Source organism: Takifugu flavidus, chromosome 1, assembly GCF_003711565.1.
Source record: "Takifugu flavidus isolate HTHZ2018 chromosome 1, ASM371156v2, whole genome shotgun sequence".
Classification (NCBI taxonomy): Eukaryota; Metazoa; Chordata; class Actinopteri; order Tetraodontiformes; family Tetraodontidae; genus Takifugu; species Takifugu flavidus.
Window position 1 is genome coordinate 7658554 of NC_079520.1, and position 18903 is coordinate 7677456.

Sequence of the window (18903 nt, forward strand, 5' to 3'; positions counted from 1 at the left end):
AAACACCATTTGTTCTCTACGGTTGTATGGAGGCGAAGTATACGATCAGTAAAAGTTGCGCATGTAAAGACTATTACAGCAGATGGACGCTCATTAAACTGTAATTAAAACTAGGTTCCAACTGGTATAGTAGTAATGCTCTGTTAGGACCCCGTCCTTCCTGTAAGACGTATAATTATCTTGAATGCTGACTCATGAGTAAAACCCAAAGGAATGCAGTTTCAGGACATTTAAAGGGTTTTTAAATCAATTGATCATGATATTAAAAGGTACAATTAATGTGCTTATTGTTACATTTGTATTCATCTTTAAAAATCAAATCATTTAAAATATGCCAGACAGCATTCTTACCCCCCAAAAAACCCAAACAATCATTTTAGGTGAGACTACAGCCCCTTTAGGGTGTTTGGCTTCAAGTTTCAGAATGCTCTGAAGTTTTGAGCCGCTTACCCTCTTTAGCTGTCATTAAAGCTGTTTCCACTAAGCAGTACAAGCACTAAACACTAATCTGCTTCAGTGTTCAGGCTGGGTGATGATAGCCGAGTCAGCTCTGTAAATAGTGATACCACACCAGCCCTAAAACAGTGCAGCTCGCTAATAAATTCAGCAGAGCCGCAGATGCAACTGTATCAGCCAATCACAGCGGTTGAAGGGTTTTGTCAGTGAAGCGCAGCTCCTGGCTTCCAGGGGCCCCTGTGCTGCAGCGCCCTTTGGTTCCTTGTCTTCTCCGCAGCCTCAGGACTGTTCCTGCTTTTGTAGCTGACCTCCAGATCGGTTCCAACACTGCTGCTGGCCATCGGAAAGGTCAACCTCCTCCCGGTGACCCGGACCTGCTTCACCTTTCTGCTCAACTTCCTGATAATTCTGTGCTCAGCGTCTCTCCAGGCTCTCAACTCGGAGTTTCTAAATCAACCTCTAATGCCATCAGGCTTTTTCCACTGCGAGTTCCATCACTGCAAGGCTGACATGCTGAAAGCAAAGTGCAAGTGTGGTGACTTTTACCTCATTTTAGGTGCATTATTCATCATTTGTTCTATTTAGGAACATGGGCCCCTGAAAGCCATAATAAGAGTGGGCACGAAGATTGATAACAGCAAGGGTCCAGTGTGACGTATTAACCTATCCTCCTCGAGTTGCTACGGTGATAAATGTAGCACTATTGCACGGGTTCTCTTTAAAGCAGAACTGTGAAATTGTTCCAAAGATGTCAAATGATAGAATTCTGATTCCAGGGGTCGTGGTTTCTATTACAGAGTGAAGGAATTAAAAAAAAGAAATAGAAAATCAATGTTGGAAACACTGATCTGATATTTTTCTCCTTTCAAAGACCTTAATCATAAACAATGCACTACTGTGTGGAACGACTGGGACCTTATTCTAGCTGTGATAGCTGTCCTTAAAGATTCTCAGCAGACCAAATAAAAAAATAAATAAAAACACCAACATCCAGTCACATATTGCAGCCATGAAACAAAAGAAAAACCTTCTCAATAAAAGTAAAATGGAATGATTAATTTTTTTTACCCACTTTTAAATCACCAAATACAGGAAATATGGAGAGATATTTTTTTGCAAATGTTCAATGTTGACAAATGTTCTTGTTGAATAGCATTGTGGAATCAACTGCGAGAGAAATATTCAGGTGTCAGTTCATGATTCTTCTTAAACTGTCAAATATGAGCGTTGGACGGGACCTTCAGACCTGGAAGCATGTCGGCAAAAAAATAAAGCCATTGAAATTTATTCTTACAGCTTCTCTTGCAATTAAATCTTCATGGAAACCCAGAACAACCAACACTGACAAAGAAACACTCAATAGGAAGAAACCTTGAGCAGGACCAGACTCAAAGCGGAGAGGCGCTAATGGCTACTCTAACTTTGATATTAACGCAAACCTTTGACTTATCTGTAATCTTTATTTCAGAAAACTGAAACATACTCACAAGTTCTTCTCCAAGTCTAAACACTTTTCTCTGATGGTTTGATTGTAAACCTTCTTTAAAGCACTGATGCACAACCTCATGTATCATAAGATGATCTGGCACTAAGGAGAAGGGTGTTTAAATACAGGTGGAAGGGGGCGGAGCCAATTAGACACAGGTGTGGGACCCGTTTGGGTATTGAGAACAGGTGAGCAGCGACAGTCGATGAGATCGACAAGACACACAAAGATGAAGCTACACGCAAAACAACCACGTCAGTATTCTGCAATTTCTGCCCAAACTGTCCCAAATGGACAGTAATTTTGATGATACAGTTTGTTCATATACAAAACAACATTCTCATTAGTGCATTTTCACAGTATTAATAATGATGGTTTGGCCAAAGCACTGCTTTTTACCTCTTTGGCCATAATTCAATCAAACAATATAACATTTTTGAATATTTAATATACAGTGAAATGACCTCATAAACCAAAGGTTTACCCCAGATCCTTCTGCTGATACCACTGTTGCACACGCTGGAGCATGTAAACAGAGTGATGCAGCTCTGCTCCAGACTCCCGGAGCAAGTAATTTCACGTTTTCACATGTGGAACTTCAACACACTGTCCTCGTGCCGGCGTCTGGCTCCATTTTAGATTTCCTCTGCTCTGCTCTCTGCCTTACCTTATTAGCTAAATCACTGAGCTGTCCATCACTGAGCTGATATTCCACTTAGATCTTTGCTTGGATGGCTGAACAAACATTACGATTCAGACGCAGAGTTAGTAGAATCAGAAAAATCCACAGACCTGCTTATGGAGCGCCATACCGTCTTACACATTTGTAGAGTTGTTGGGCAGTGTTTGACATCTAATCTGAAGTGTAAAGCCGTATAGATGAGCCGGGTATCTACCTACAAATTGCTTTAAATTAGATAATTAAACGGCCACAAAGGGGCGGATTAAGAGCCTACGCACATAACATACACAGCAGTTGACAGTTCTCCTCTGCCTCGGCGCGTTGACTTCAGGCGCTCGCTCAGAGAATGTGCAGCCATCTAATGCTGCTTCGATGAAGCGTCGTGTGTTCAAGGTCCCCAACTATGTCACAGCACAGAGCACGAGCGTTACTTTGTCTTGAGTGAGCCGTTTGTTTGAGACGTCGTTCCCACAGGAGACAAGCAAGTCAGTGTTTGCTATAACGCATCACGCACAATGGCCTGAACGCCACAAATGTTTATGGTATATTTTTAAAACTAGTGAAGGAGTAAAGCGTCTCTGCACCTCTGCACAGCGTCTGTAAAGCTTTACAGGTTTCGGCAGGGCCTTTAGTACATTTCAAACTAAAACTTGGTTTATATCACGTCTACTGTAAGAGCTGCTGCACTGTGTTGCATCTTAACCAGAATAATATAGCACATGTCGTTATCATGTGATTCAAAACTGTCGGGGAGCAAATGAGGTCAGAATGAAACACTGCTTCCAGTCAATGGAGCCATTTACAGTTTGGTATTTACAGAGAACATGTTCCTGTGCGTTTCATACTAATTTCCGCCGCTTTCCAGGCCTGAAGGGGGCTACATAAAATCCTGCCTCCTCAAAGGCAGCCTGAGTAGCGGATAAAAGGTTTCACCAGCTGCTGAGTGATCCGAACTTCACATGAGAACCCCGGCACTCGGGGTGCTTGGTGCTCTTTTTGAGAGAAGCTCTTCGTCAGCTCTGCCACATCCTCTTTTTTCCATAGTCGTAGTTCCTGGTTCGCTATTGCTTTCCACCAACTTTGGAGAAAGACCTTCAGAAACTAGAAGTCGAGGTGCACGGTGGTTCTGGATTTAAATTTGGTGGTGGTGGGGGTGGGGGGGTTGTGTAGAGGTTGCACGGTCCCCTGTGCCTGTGCAGGTTGGGGGCTGTGGGCAGCTTCATCTGACAACATTTTCCCTCGATACTGTAGATGGAGACATAACCTCAAGTACAGTGAGGTGGCATCATCCAGCAACGCGCCATCATCCCCCTTTACCATTCTTTCCCATGACTCCTCTACACTTTAATCATTTATTAATTTCCCTTGTGGTCCGAGAGAAAGCATCATGGGCTGAATTTAAACTGCACAGATCAGAGGATCGGATTGTCACTTGTTCATATGAGACAGAATATGGAATACACGGCTTTCATCCCTGCAGTCAGCCAAATCCTCCATGAACCAACACAGCACAGCGACCGATTAGATAATAAAAGATATTGGTTGATCTCGATTTTGTTGCTTTTGTCAACATTCCAAAGAACAAAATTGCAAAAAAAGTGTAATTTACAAGATTAATCTAAGCATAAATATAAGTAAATGTAGATGCATAAATATATGGTTATTGCCTCATCCATCCATCCATCCATCCATCCATCCATCCATCCATCCATCCATCCATCCATCCATCCATCATCCATCCATCCATCCATCCATCCATCCACAAATGTACAGAATATATTATAGATTTCAATAAGATAAAGGAAGAAAAAGAATATTTCCTTCTTTTGTGTGGTTGAAACTGAGCACAGTCTCACGCACCCAAACAAAGCACTCAAATAGCAGAGATTGTCACATTATTTATTTTTTTCCCCCAAATCTTATTTAGGAAATGTTCAGAGAGAGCCTTTTAACTTCATTTCACATTAAAGCTGAAGCCAGGAGATATATGTGACTAAATCCTCTTCACTAAAATGCAAAGTAGGAAAGACATCTATAAATTATTGAGTAAACATCTCAGAAAAAAGCCTTGGATGTGATTTAAATCTTTGCATGAAATCTAAAGTACATTACGTGCACTCTTGGGAAGGCACTATTTATAAGCCTTTAACTGCTATTAGAAATCCACTTTCTCTCTGGGCTCAGCCCACAGTGGCGGCTTAACAACAGGCAAACACAACCAAAAACATATTCTGAGCCCTCACAGAACTACACACACACACACACACACACTATTACTGTGAAAGAGTGTTCATTGAGAAAACGGACGTGGATACACACACCTGATCTGCTGCAGTAGTGATTGATGAAAGGTGTAACAGGCAGAGAGAACACGATGCTGGCGTGTACTGTTGTGAACTGCTCAATGAGTAAAGGGTTAACAAACGTGCAGATTAAACTGCTGGACTTCACGTGCAAAAAAACATCTTTGGGCTAACTGATGCAAATTATGAGGCTGAACCCACCAAATGAGGTACAACAGATGGATTCTGTGCATTTTGCTACTCTGCTAAACCCCTCCAGCAGAACATTTAGCATAAAATAACACAAGAGGAAGCTTGTGTAGAGAAAACTGGGAAAAAGAAAAACACTCATAAGGCGAGTGTGACGCAAAAGTGCAACTGCTGCGCATAGAAATTATTTATCACACTTTTATTTATAACAATATGCAAAACCTGAACGTGTACGAGGAAAGGTCAAGGCTGAAAGCCAACTGCTGCTAGCTGAAAGTTACTTGGTTAAAGTTTTCGTGACTTTATGACTTTATATCACTCGATCTGAACGTTCCCTTTCTGCAAACATTCTGAATGTATGGAGGTATACATTAAACATGGCGCAGACTGAAGCTACTTCAAATGGTGTGAAGTGTAACGCTGAGGGTGAGTGAGCATGAGTAATCACGCCAGTCACATATTGAGTTTAATATGAAGTGATAATCAATGCACATATTGAGAGTGAGGAAATGGAGCCCGCGAGAGTGCTCATTCGTAACAAATGTGTCATTTAACAGGATTTTGCAGCAGTTTGACGTCTGTGACTCTTAAAGTCAACTAAAAAGTAGCGTACTCTCTTCCCTGAGTGATGTGGCGATTCTGTGCACCGTCGCAAACATTTTGGTTTTTCTTTGCATGGATGAAAAGCATTAGAAAAATAAAAACAGAAAAAGAGAGTCTTGCAGCTTTTAATTTGATCTGATTTTTAAACAAAAGTGAGACTCACACATCAAGAATCCATTTGTGGAATGGATTCATTTACTTCATCCATTCTTTTGGAAAATTCCCCCCTTTTTTCTGCAGGGCTCCATCTGTGGCAATAAAAGCCTCCCAGCCTGGTCAATTGGGGCCATTGTGCTCACGTTTCCTGGTGTCATTTGCCAAGCACGTTTTGTGAGCCGTCTTTCTGGGTCTGCGCAATTACTTCCCGATTTTGAGGGCGGTGAGAGCGAGGCACAGTGAAACGCAGATGGATTGACCAGCTGCAGAAATCCAAAAATGAAGCACTTAATAGACATTACAGGAACGGTCTGGCTGTGAGTGTGACAAAGGTCACTTTTCCCCCATTAAATTTGTAATTAAAAATGAGCTCAGCCTATTTTCAACATGAATCGGTCATCGAAGATGAACACCGGTTCAAGTGGGTGACTTCCCCACTGCTCTTCCTGCAGTAAATAACTGAAGAGTTTGAACACGAGCCGTTCAAGTAACCAAGCCTCATCCTCAGATTTATGGTGGCCAAGAGTCTCTTAAACACACATTTGCTTTCATGGAGTCTTTATCATCAATCATGATGCAACACCAAGGACAGCCTGTATTCCTCTGACATCTGCTATTTGACACCCTCAAATTGACTGATGGAGCAGAGCCTTTATCACAGTGTCCCTGTTTGTGTGGTTTTACACCAAATAACCTGCATGGCAAAGTGCAGGAGGATCTTTGGTGTCCGTGAATAAGGCACTTATGTCAGAAATAATAAAACTGGTTGTCACATATTAGTGAGAGAAGCTTTTGGAAGTTTCTGTTTTCTTGATGCTCACAAGAGTCTGAAATATTTTGGTTTCTGGCTATTTTACATTCTGCTGGTCTTAAAGGCTGAATCAAAAAAAAGCTGCACAGTCTGGAGATGCAACGACATTTTGTGAGGAGAATCTTTGCTTTTGACATTGTTGCTCATCATCGGCAGCTAAAGGAGGGGAAAACATGTTTACACATCATACCTGGTACCTCTAATGAGACGATGTCCAGGTTGGGGTGAAAAGGAATATAAACAGCCTCAGAGAGCCAAAAGTATTGGGCCCCTTTGTGAACCATAAAGAGATGGTGCAGCTGGATGAGGGGAACATTAACCAGTCTCCAGAGGTTCTGTAGCACCCCTCCCTGCCACCTGTGCACAGACAAACACAGACAAATGAGACGTCTGAGTGTGGGTGTGATCAGGACACTTAAAGGACATTTACTGCATTAGTAACGTGACAACCACCTCAGCGCCTCCAGATCCAGCAGGAAACGCCGGCGTGGGCCAAGCAAGAACTGATTGCCGAGTTTTAGCTTCTTTGCCTCACCAAACAGCGAGGGGATATATGCTCCCCCCCCCGGCCCCGTCTGTCAATGCCAAGCTGCAGATAACATCTCCTCTCAGGCTGAAGACATGTCTATCTGTGTAAATATCCATCCAGATTCTTGTGCTCCTGCAGCCGCCGGGCCAGAGGATCAGAAACAGGGCTGCTGCTTCTTCCTGAGTGGATGGTCAGATTATTTTAAGCATTCTTGTCGGGTTGGATTCAGCGACAGTGTCATAGTTGTTCAGGTGCTCCAGTGTGGATTTAAAGTCTGGAAATGAGGCAAGAGGATGGTTGATGATCTGTCCCAGCAGGTGGATAGTTGCTTTCAATGAAACTGGGATCCCAGTTCATACAGACTGGTAGAAGACCAGTGCACAGAGGTTGTTTCTGCTGTCAGCTGCTGGGCCTCTGACCCTTTAAACCTGGACTAGTTCGACAGCCACCTGCAATAAAGAGAGGAGAGTGGTCAGCACCGTATCTACCTGCCTGTAACACCCTAATAAAGACTCAATGTTGCTTAGGTTGGTCCTTGTTCATATGGAGCATCTACGGTGCACATTTTAGTGCGATTGCTGCATTAACTGACCTTTTGTGTGCTGGACGGCTGCAGAACTGCTGAAACTCTTCATGCCATGGAGGCAGTAGGAGCCATATTTGATCAAAAGCAATATTTCGAAAATAATAGACAGAAAGACAACAGAAGACAGGACAAATCAATGTGTAGGTCTGTAAAAGAGGAAAGACTTGCCAGCAGCGCTAACATTGTCATGCTGTACTGTCCATGAGGGCCGAGAGGTAGCTTAGCTCGTAGCTCATAGAGAATTGTGAGTGAGTGAATGTACGGTCCTTACTGCAGGACAGCACCACTATTTCATTCACTGACAGAGCATTTGTGAGGACAAAGATATCACGCTGCTCAGTTTAGATTTCACAGCTGGTGGCAGTTATTGCCTCTAAAAGGCTTTATTGATAAAGGGAAATAAACAAGACCTCAATAGGCTAACATAAAAACAGCCTAGCACCGGTGTGGGGGACATAAAATGCACCATTCAGGTTTCCCATGTGTGTGAATGCTGGTGGGGTTTTTTAATAGTGTCTTAGCAAATATCTCGCTAACCCACGGCACACACACACACACACACACACACACACACAACACACACACACACACACACACACACACACACACACACACTGATAATCCAGAAGAAAAGAACGCACCTGTGCAGGTGGTGTTCATATTTTGTCAGCATCCATCTTGATTTGTCACAGCGGGACATGAAGCCGTCCTGTTGCATCTTTTCTGAAACCCAACGATTACACGATCAATGTGGAGCATGCTTTGGAATCGGGCTGTCTGAATTAAATTTTTTAATTAATTTAAAAAGATACCAGTTGATAAACAGCAAGGCGTTGGAGCGATCAGGATCAAGCTAAGATGAGTGATCAGGTTAAAATATAATCAGGATCATTTCCATTCATGCACCACCATGTTTTCCCGCATAGTTCCAAGTGTCCGAGGTCACGAAGGAAAAGCACAGTTATTTGTTGACAAAATCTTGTAAAAACAGTCACATTAGTGTCAAATTATAGATGCTGCAATTGAATGTGAAGGAATAGAAGGCGTCATTTTATCATCTCAGGCGTGGTGCTGGCCGCGCCACTGCTTGTTTTTCTGTACTTTAGCAGACCAAGAAGGCACTTTCAGACACAAACTCTGATTCAGCAGCCACATGATGGCTCCTGCGATTATTCTTTTATGCTACCAGTAACCTCGTGACTCTTCCCTCATTTATTATGAATCAGGCAGTCGGTTTTGCTCCCATCGTCTTTGGTCATTTCTGAGGCCTTGAACTAGCTGTATTGATGAAAATAAAGGAAGAAACTTTATCCATTAAACAGCTAAAGCTTCAACGTGTGTGTCTATTTAAAAGACATCCTGTTATAGCCGCAACTCACTTCCTCCCGTATGGATTTTAAAGGTTTCAGTTATTTTTGTTGGTTCATAAAATAAACACTCTTCTAAGATTTCAAGAACAACCTGCAACTGAAGCAATCGGCTGCGACGCTGAAAATGACCTCAACCAACTCATTAATAGTCTTCTATTCATTTGGCCAGCTGCTGTACATGTGCAGCAGCTGGAGGACGCCTGGATTGGTTGCTGGATTGTTGTTGTCGGTCCCCTCGTGGGTTGGTTGTGTGCACAAGCGCTGCAGCAGATTCCAGCAGCAATATCCTGAAGCGGGCCAGGGTAAACACAGGTGAACAGCAGACCCTCAGGATGTCTGACGGCAGGTGCTCAGCATGTGCCATATGAACCGCCTGGTATCATAGTCTACAGTGTAGACTCTACATGGGTGTAGACTCTACACCCATGATCCTGAATCAGTTTCCTTCATTCAATTCAATTCAATTCAATTCAATCTTTATTTATATGGCACTTTTCATACGCTAGGTAGCACAAAGTGCCTCACAAAGGATAAAAACAGCAAAGAGAACAAGAGAATCAAGAAAAGGACACACACACACACATGCATACAATACAACCGGAGGCTCCACACCAAAGCACAGAGCCCCCTAACCACCCAGGCCAGAGTCGACAATGGGACAGCACCCCCAGCGGTAGACCGGAAACATCTCCCAGCCTGGCAGGCCCCCATGAGGAAACACTGGAGCTAAAAACTGAAGGACTGAAACAGTAAATGGGATAAAAGGTATAAAAGCTAAAAACTAAGGAACTAAGAATTGAAGGAGTAAAACAGTACTAAGACTAAAACAGACTGAAACAGTAAATGCGATAAAAGGTGTAAAGACTAAAAACTGGGAATAAGAACTGAGGGAGTAAAACAGTACTAAGACTAAAACAGACTAAAAATCTCATCTCATCTATGATGTAATTTACTCTTGCCGTTATGAAATTCTAGTGAAACAATGACTAAAATTACATTTATATTGCATTCAAAGAGAAATCTGATGTGTGCGGGCTCTATACCGAAACTAAATTACAAGATATAATCCTGTATACAGTTTAGAAAGGAGCATTCCCAAACATTCCCTTCCTTATTGAAGGAAAAAAAAAGGAAAATAAAAACACTCCGACAGACAGGAAACCAAATCTACCCCTCGGAAATTGTTTTTCCTGGACTGACCCTTTTCGCCACAATGTGCACCCTGAAGTTGCACAAACCCAATATCAGGCAGTCAGAAAAGATGTGACCGTCAGCAAATATGAAGCTGGCTGGACTCACGACACTAATCTGGGACTTGGCAGCATCGCACGCGGAAGGTTTGTCACGTCCATCGCTCTCCTTGCAGATTCCTGCCTGCACTTGTTCGGAGAGGGAATTAGCCCAGTTCGGCAGTGGAACCAGCAGACAGCAGATCTCACACACATCACAGTCACATCAGCCAGACATGAATGAAGATTTGCTGCAACAATGACCATTTGGCCCACAACCCAGGTACGATCTCTCTTCTGGAGATGAATCCAGTGTTTATAGATATTTGATCAAAGACAGCTGCGGATTAACAGTGAATAACGACGACACATTTCAACTGCAAACGATCAAATCCAGGAAACAGCTGGCAAATGATGCCGCACCTGTTCCAGGACATCCGTCTGCCTACCTGGGATCAGCACCTCGTGCAGCCTTTTGCAAAGACATGAGATTAGCTCTATCGCACACGGCTCCAGTGGCGATAGCGGCTACGGCCCTGAAATTTATGGAACAGCCTTGGGTCACTACCGATGACTGTTATTGCTGTTAGCATCCAAAATATACCTCAGTGGCTCCGTTTGCAGGCAAAACAATAAATACAAAGCTTTGAAATTAATTCTACAATGTATGACCCCAAAATAAAGAGGGGAAAAGTATTTACAGTAATGTTGCCAAACACAGTAATTCAATCCCGAAGACTCAGGCAGAAGGTTATTGAGGTGTTTTATTACGCAGCTCCTTGAGGCCTGGAGCAAAGCCAAACATCTCAAACAGAGCTTGCGTCTGTATTCTTTCTGGACAATTTGTTGGATATATGTAAAATTGCGATGTTAGATTAACATATTTATTGTGTTGGACATGATAGATTTGTGCTTCAGTGCTATAAAATGTTTTAAATTGCAGTAAAAATCTTGCTCTGGGTTTGGTTTTATGACTTGTAAAAAGAGACATTAAGCCCCCAGTTAAAACTGTCATCTCTGAGCCCATCCTGGAGTACGGGAGCTCTGTGATGAATAGTTTTCCGAAGTTGCTCCGAACAGCCGAGAGCCACAGCTACCCCCCCCCCCCACACACACACACACACACTCTTTGTGTTGCAGTCCACATTTCAGCTTTGTGAATTATTGATATTTCCTTGCCAGCTTTTGAATCATCTCCAATCTGCCTGCAACAGAACGGATACATCTCAAGACAAACACCCAAAGATCATTAGGGCCTCCCGATTTAAATGAAACAATATGAAGATGATGGCTTAGAATCACAGGTAATAATAAGGGTAATAATAGGAAAAAGAACGGGGAATCAACGTTCTCAATGGATCTGCCTGTTGTTTTGGGTTTCAGTATGCGTTTTTTCCCAGTTAATTGAGTCTTTTTCAGCGGTTTTCTATAGTTCCAGCCAACTTTTAACCCCAGTCAACTCCCCAAACTGATCACCACTTCTGTGTTACTGTTGATTGAGGGTTGATTCCTCTAAAAAATCAACCTCAGATATGGTCTAATTACGCTGGAGCTCCTCATGAGAGGGTGATTGACACATGCTGTTGCCTTTGGAGCAGGATAAATCCATGGCAGTAATTTTGCCACAAAAGCAGTTTAAAAGGCTCAAATCACCCAGAGAGAATTTAAAAAGGCGCTCTTACGTTGGTTAACAGGCCTGACCTTCGCACACATGACGCCACCACAGTGTCCCTGAGCTTATTTATTCACTGAGCATCGTTGGGGACAAATGGAAAAGGTGTGACTCTTGGATTTTTAATCACACCATTTGTTAGGAGTTCCCGAGTGTTTCCCTGTCCCCTCCCGTTCTGTTTCATGTCTGTCCCACAGATCACCTTTCGGACGCCTGTTCGCGCCGCCCAGCCTGCTCCAGCTTGACCGTGTTTGTCTGCTTCCAGCACCACTTGGTTTTGCCCTGAACCAACTTTCAGTAAATCGTAGTTCCAACCTCACCCAGTTGTGGGTGTGTCGGTATCTGGGGGTCTTGATTCGCGGCTGCAGTGCCTAACACCATTTAGAAGATAAAGTGGATCTAAAAAGGTCCAAAGATCATCTAGAAAACCTGAAGCGGTATTAAACACAAGATCTCTGGAGGGATTTCTTTAATGATTACAGCCGTGCATTGATGCTTTCACATGTGCACATGTGAGCAGCAACAAACCTCACAACTGTCCTGCTTCAATATATCAGTTATATATGATAAAAGTAATTCAACTGTTGAATAAAGGTACAATTAATTGCCTCTCTCAGTTAGAGTCACATGGAAATTAACAATAAATTAAATACATTTTATAATTCTAATCATAATAAGCAACCTGAACATTTAAAGTTATTCATCTTGTGCTCTCGCTGTATTTTGTGCTGTATTTTGTTTTTGTTGATGTGTCAAAAATAAAAATTGAATCTAATTTGTAGGCATCCAGCCACAGAACATTTAATGTGTAAAGAACAGGTTTTTTTTTTGAGTGCCTCCTCCGCTAACATACTGATAGCTGCTCAACACATTGCTTTCCTAATAAAAAGACAACAATAATGTGTTAAACTTTTCACAACAAATAAATCAGCACAGATGAAAGCTGCAATTCTCGTCCCTGAAAAAGCTTTTAGATGAATTGTCGTGGATGCAGAGGCCACTTAATAGTCTGTCACGACTGCATCCAGAGTAAATTAAAGTGGGCTCGTACTCTGAGGGATAAAGTATGTGGCAGCCAGAGAAACTCCTTTCCTTGTCATGTTGAGCCAAAAGTGAACGCTTCCAAAGGTGCACCTATTAGCATAATTGGGTAATTTACACCATAAGGGGAGGAATAGAAGTGAAAAACATATCAGCACAATGACTAATGCTCCAGCTCCTGCATTAGCACTGCCACCCAATGGGAGTGTGCGCCAGAAGAACCCTTTGGATAAACAACATAGATTACTGCGCTTCCCATGGTGATACTGCCACAAATCCCCTCTTTTAACCGTCACCCATGTTCCAGGAGTCAAGTAAAAATAAGAATAGGACTCAGTGTATGTATAAGATGAGAACAGAGCAAGTATAACCCTGATCGGCTAATTCAATAGATCTCAGAAAATGGGATTAAAAGTGGATTTCCTCCCTAGTCAGCGAAAATTGTCCCAGATATCCTTGTAATTAGAGATTCAGAAGTACAAGATGCATTTAAATGTGGTTAATTACGAGCCAGACATATTTAAGTTGCAAGAGCACATAGCAGATATCAAAATCAGAGATGTAAATCCACAATTCTTACAGTGGATTTCAGATTAGCAAGCACTTCAATACCTTATAATCACAAAATTCTTCCTCAAACTAAAGACGAGCAAATAAAAGGTTTAGACTTATTAATACCACAACGCATCTGGGGCATCTTCAATGTCATCCACTTTGTCAAATGTCCGTCACTTTAATCTTCCTGCGGCGCTCCATCTGCTCCAGCGGTTCCATTTCGCCTGATGGACACGCGTGAGGTGCACATCCTGGACGCCTGCAGGTACGAGAGGCAGAGCAACGCGCTGAAAGGTGCCGGGGAGCAGACAGCTGTCAGACTCAAACAATGTGTCCTAAGGAGCCTCCCTGTCAACGGTGTAAACAACCAAAGGAGGCTTGTTGACCTGCCGATGGTGCTGTCAGATACAGCTCACGCAGCCTGGATATGGGGACACCGACTCCAGCATATGGAGAGGCCGTTAATATTTCAAAGGAGAGCAAAACCGGTGATCCACTCCTGTCCTTTCTCCCGCGTGGCGCCCATATTTAGATTACGTAATGGCTGCAGCAGGTTGACGCAAGAGCTGCTCTTAATGAACAATGTCTGCCTCTGGGAAACTAACCCACAGTCAATAAACTGATCGAGCCCTGCTTGTGATTTTATTATTGAGGGTTACAATTAGGGATTAGAAAGAAAATACCATGTGCACAATCTTATTCCGGATGAGGACATTTCCCGTTGCCGTGTGTGGGCCTCCTGTGTCACCACCAACTCTCAGCTGCACGTCAATGCACCTGCACCTTGTATAGATGACTCAGCATTTTAAAGCACAAACTGGATACAGCATCTCTTTTGATTCAATCCCCAGAAGTTGTAAACAGCACCGATGGTGGCGCATGCGCCTGATGCAGAGAGGAAGATTTGTCGGCATAAAAAAGGTCGCACCAGATAGCAGGAAGAGCTAGAAGTTTAATGTAAAATAAAATCTTCCATGTTTCAATGAATGTTTAGCATTGTTTACCTATGATTGATTCATGAACTAATATAAGAGGCATCCGTGTTGCTCAGCAGCACAGTTTTTCTAATAAATCTGTGGCCGACGGTGGGTTTTTGGAGAAGAACCTGCAGGCAGGTTTTATGGGTGCTGGGGAAAAAAAATAAAAATAAAAAAGCTGGAGGCGACTCCAAGGCTGATGAGAGCGAGATGAAAAAGAGGCTTCCTCTCATCATGCTTTCATCACCCCAGTGCCAGTGGATGCTCTGAGAGGGGGAGAATTATAGCAGCTGGGCTAAATCTCCTGGACCTGTTCTCCCTCACAACCAACAGCCTGACCATTAATTTGAATCTCCCCAGGAGGGAGGAGTTTTTGCACATCAGTGTTCTCGCTGGTGGGGGCAGAAATGGAGTGGCGATGCACTGTGTAATCTGAGAGCGCAGCTGAAAGAAGGATGGGGCATTTGAAAGTGGATAAACCACTATTATTTATCACCAGCTGATACGGATATGACAGACAACACTCTCCTATCGTCTGCAGCCTGCAAGCATCCTCATTATTCACTGGTTCGAACAGAGGCAGGAAGTAGATGAACACTATGTTATTATGATTTTTTTCATGCCTTGCATAATTTGTCATCGGTCCTGACGTGTAATTCTACATGTTTTATTTGGATTGCGGTTTCGAGGCTGCTGCGTTGGCTGTAAAATTAATTTGGTTTTAGTTCAGAGGTGAGGATGATGAATGGTTGGAGTTGCATCCATCACAGGATCGCAGGAGCAGGTAATGAGTGATTATGGATGGATGGATGGGTGGGTGGATGGATGGATGGTGGGTGGATGGATGGATGGATGGGTGGATGGATGGATGGATGGATGGATGATGGATGGATGGATGGGTGGGTGGTGGGTGGGTGGGTGGGTGGGTGGGTGGATGGGTGGATGGATGGATGGGTGGATGGATGGATGGATGGATGGAGGATGGATGGATGGATGGATGGATGGATGGGTGGATGGATGATGGTTGGATGGGTGGGTGGGTGGGTGGATGGATGATGGATGGATGGGTGGGTGGTGGGTGGATGGATGATGGATGGATGGATGGATGGGTGGGTGGATGGATGGATGGATGGATGGATGGAGAATGGTGGATGAATGGATGGATGGATGGATGGATGGATGGATGGATGGATGGATGGATGGATGGATGATGGATGGGTGGATGGATGATGGATGGATGGATGGATGTGTGGGTGAATGGATGGATGGATGGATGATGGATGGATGGATGGATGGATTGATGGATGGATGGGTGGATGGATGGATGGATGGATGGATGGGTGGGTGGGTGGATGGGTGGGTTGATGGATGGATGGATGGATGGATGGATGGATGGATGGATGGATGGATGGATGGACGCCATACTGCACAGTGGGAATCACCGATCCCATTCACATGACCATAATAAGACGATGGTAATCAGATTTCTGGAGATATCAGATTATAAAACAACAGTCACAGAGTAACATGCTGTGAAATGTCTGACTCCAAATGTCCTCACCAGCCTCAGATGGAAGAGACGCTGCCTGGAATCCTTGGACTGGGTCTCTATGATTCTACAGCATTCCAGATTACGCTGATGTTCATCAAGATAAGACTGGACTCTTTGACATGAACAGGAAGTTTGAATCTGAATTCACAAACCTGATAAATGGAATTAAATATTCAAATGGGGAAAGTTTGTCAAAATGTGTCAGATCAGATTATCACAGGTATCAGATTCCTCCCAGTTATTGGATATGAAAGGTCGTGTAATGGGCCCACTGAGAGGTGTTTATATCTTGGGTAGTTTCTTATTTGGGGACTGTGTCTGTGCTCCAGCGAGCAGCTGATTGGCTGTAATGGGCTGTGTCCATCCGGCAGCCAGGTTCACGCAAACATTCACACTTCAGCACCAACAACAATGTCTAACCCCGCACACGCTGCAAACGAAGAGCCAAGCTGATGGAGGCAGATGCAACGGCAAATTAAATATTAATGCAACACAAAGGTGGTTAAGTAATTGTTTATCCACCCCGCTGCCAGGCCGAGTCTCCGCTCACGCACCACCGTCACATGTCGAGTGGAGGCGATTTCAATATATTTTTTAACTTGAGCAGAGATGTGAGGAAAATAGATTAGCACTTGAACATTTTAATCAAACCATAGTGGCTGTCATGTGCATTTTGATTTTTAGAATTATAATTGCAAGTGTTATGATTTAACACATTTATCATCAGAAATGAGCAACATCTGCACTTTTTTGTTGAGAATAACATCCATAAATCATCAGTTTCTGAAAAAGACAGAACCAAAATTAAATGTTCTACAGCCACTCCCTCAATTATCAAGTCTATAGTAATGAAAGTTTATTCAACTTAGGAAGATCACATCCTCAATACCCACCCAGGACCTGGCGAGCACAACAGAACACAAGAAATGCCAAAAGATCATTAGTTGACTGAGCATGAACGATATTTGAGACGTTGGAAAATTTGGACAAATCATCAAGGTTCATAAAATCCAGTGTGACTGTTGCAAGAAACTGTTGTGCGCAGGCTCCTAACCTGTTAGTCCTAACCAGCTTATTTTGATGGTGGTGTGAGGGGCACGGGAGAGCCACGACCATGACGAGTGGGAAGAAAACCTAAACCTTCTGAAGATGTTTGACTCTCACAAACTCAAGTTTAAACAGTTAGCCCAATTTATGCTAATGCTAAACAGGTTATTGTTATTGTTATATGTGTTGCTGTTGACAGTGTTGCTGTCTCCTCAAGATAAAAAAAAGTTTGGAACATGACTCTATAAACCTCTGATGTCCAATAAACACAAGAACATATACTGTACGCACTAAATCTAGAATAGAATCAAATCAAATTTTTACCAGGTGCAGCTGGCATTGACGGTGAAAGATTTACTCTCATTTATTTGTCACACAGTGAATTAAACAATATCCACGTCTCTCATGCATATAAAACGGTTCAAAAGATGTGACCTGAATATGCTAATGAACCATTTCGCTGCGTCTGCTTTCGTGCCGAGCGTTCCATCGCCCGCTCCGATCCGGTGGGCTTCTTTTCCAAGTCAGGACAGAAGACCATTTAATTAAACGTCCTCATCGCAGAAGTGGCAGCTGCAGGGAAACAAGACAGGAGTAGATGGAAAGAAAGATAGGGGCGGATGGCGTGAGCCCCCGCTATTCAAAATAAAAAAAGAGGATCTGTCACCTCCCCCCACATAGCCCCAATCCCACTACCTGTGGTACAAAACCTGACAGCCCTGTATCAATGTGCTTCTTTAACAGCATGTGGGCTGAAACCTGATGGACACCTGAGCATCTGAGCAGGCTGACTGATCCTATAAGCATGCGCACCTTCACCAGGGCACGATCAACAGCATCCTATCAAGCTGCATCATGGTGTGGTAGCGCCCCTGCAGCGTATCCTTCCTAAGAGCCTTCAATACCATCGTGTGAGCAGCTGAGACGATCATAGGTAGCCCTCCTGAGACATATATGACACCCGCCTCGCCCACAAGGCCATCCTCATCATGGGAGATCCCACCCACCTGTCACACAGCCTCTTTAGCCTTTTGCCATCAAGGAAAAGGCTGCATAGTTTCAGGATGAGGACCAGCCGAGTGAGGTACAGCTTCATTCTCCAGGTTGTCAGGGCCCTCAACTCCCCTGCCCCATTTCCCCTGCTGTCCCCCCCCAGACACTCAAACTGTGGATCCAATTCATATATCTACTAGATTATCTTGCTGTCCCTGGCGCTTCATCTCCATCTCACCCCGTCTACAAGCAGTACCGACCCACACGGAATGATTGCTCCGCGGGGAGACATGATGGGTTGTCGGAGCAATGTGCTGTTTGCAATGGCCGCCATTAAATGCTTGCCATGGGGGAGGTGTAGCCTGGCGCTATACTTCAAACAAGATGAGGTGCAACATTAAAGGTCCAATTCACCAGGTCATTGATCACCCATGTAGATGGAAACTTTTACATTTTTTTTTTACTCTTTTTTGGAAGCTCTTGTTCCTAAGAAAAAGAATAAACATGACCTTAGTGTGGGTCTTTCACGATGCCCTTTAGTTGCTGTGCAGCTGCACTAACATTTAAACCTCACTGAAAACACCAGTGCCATTTGTAATCCTTTTGTCTGGATCCCATGGTTGAGCACATATGCCAAAGTTTTCCCGCCCTCGCGAGGCCTCTGCA

At 43.5% G+C, this 18903-nt stretch overlaps 1 long non-coding RNA gene across 1 annotated transcript; it reads right to left on the reverse strand.

Annotated features, from left to right (window-relative positions):
• Window positions 1–214: 214 nt before the first annotated feature.
• Window positions 215–2022, reverse strand: LOC130529926 (uncharacterized). Its single transcript, XR_008951682.1, has 2 exons — window positions 1944–2022; window positions 215–969 (listed from the first exon to the last, which is right to left on the reverse strand). It is a non-coding gene; the product is annotated as an uncharacterized LOC130529926 (long non-coding RNA).
• Between the last annotated feature and the right edge of the window lie 16881 nt (window positions 2023–18903).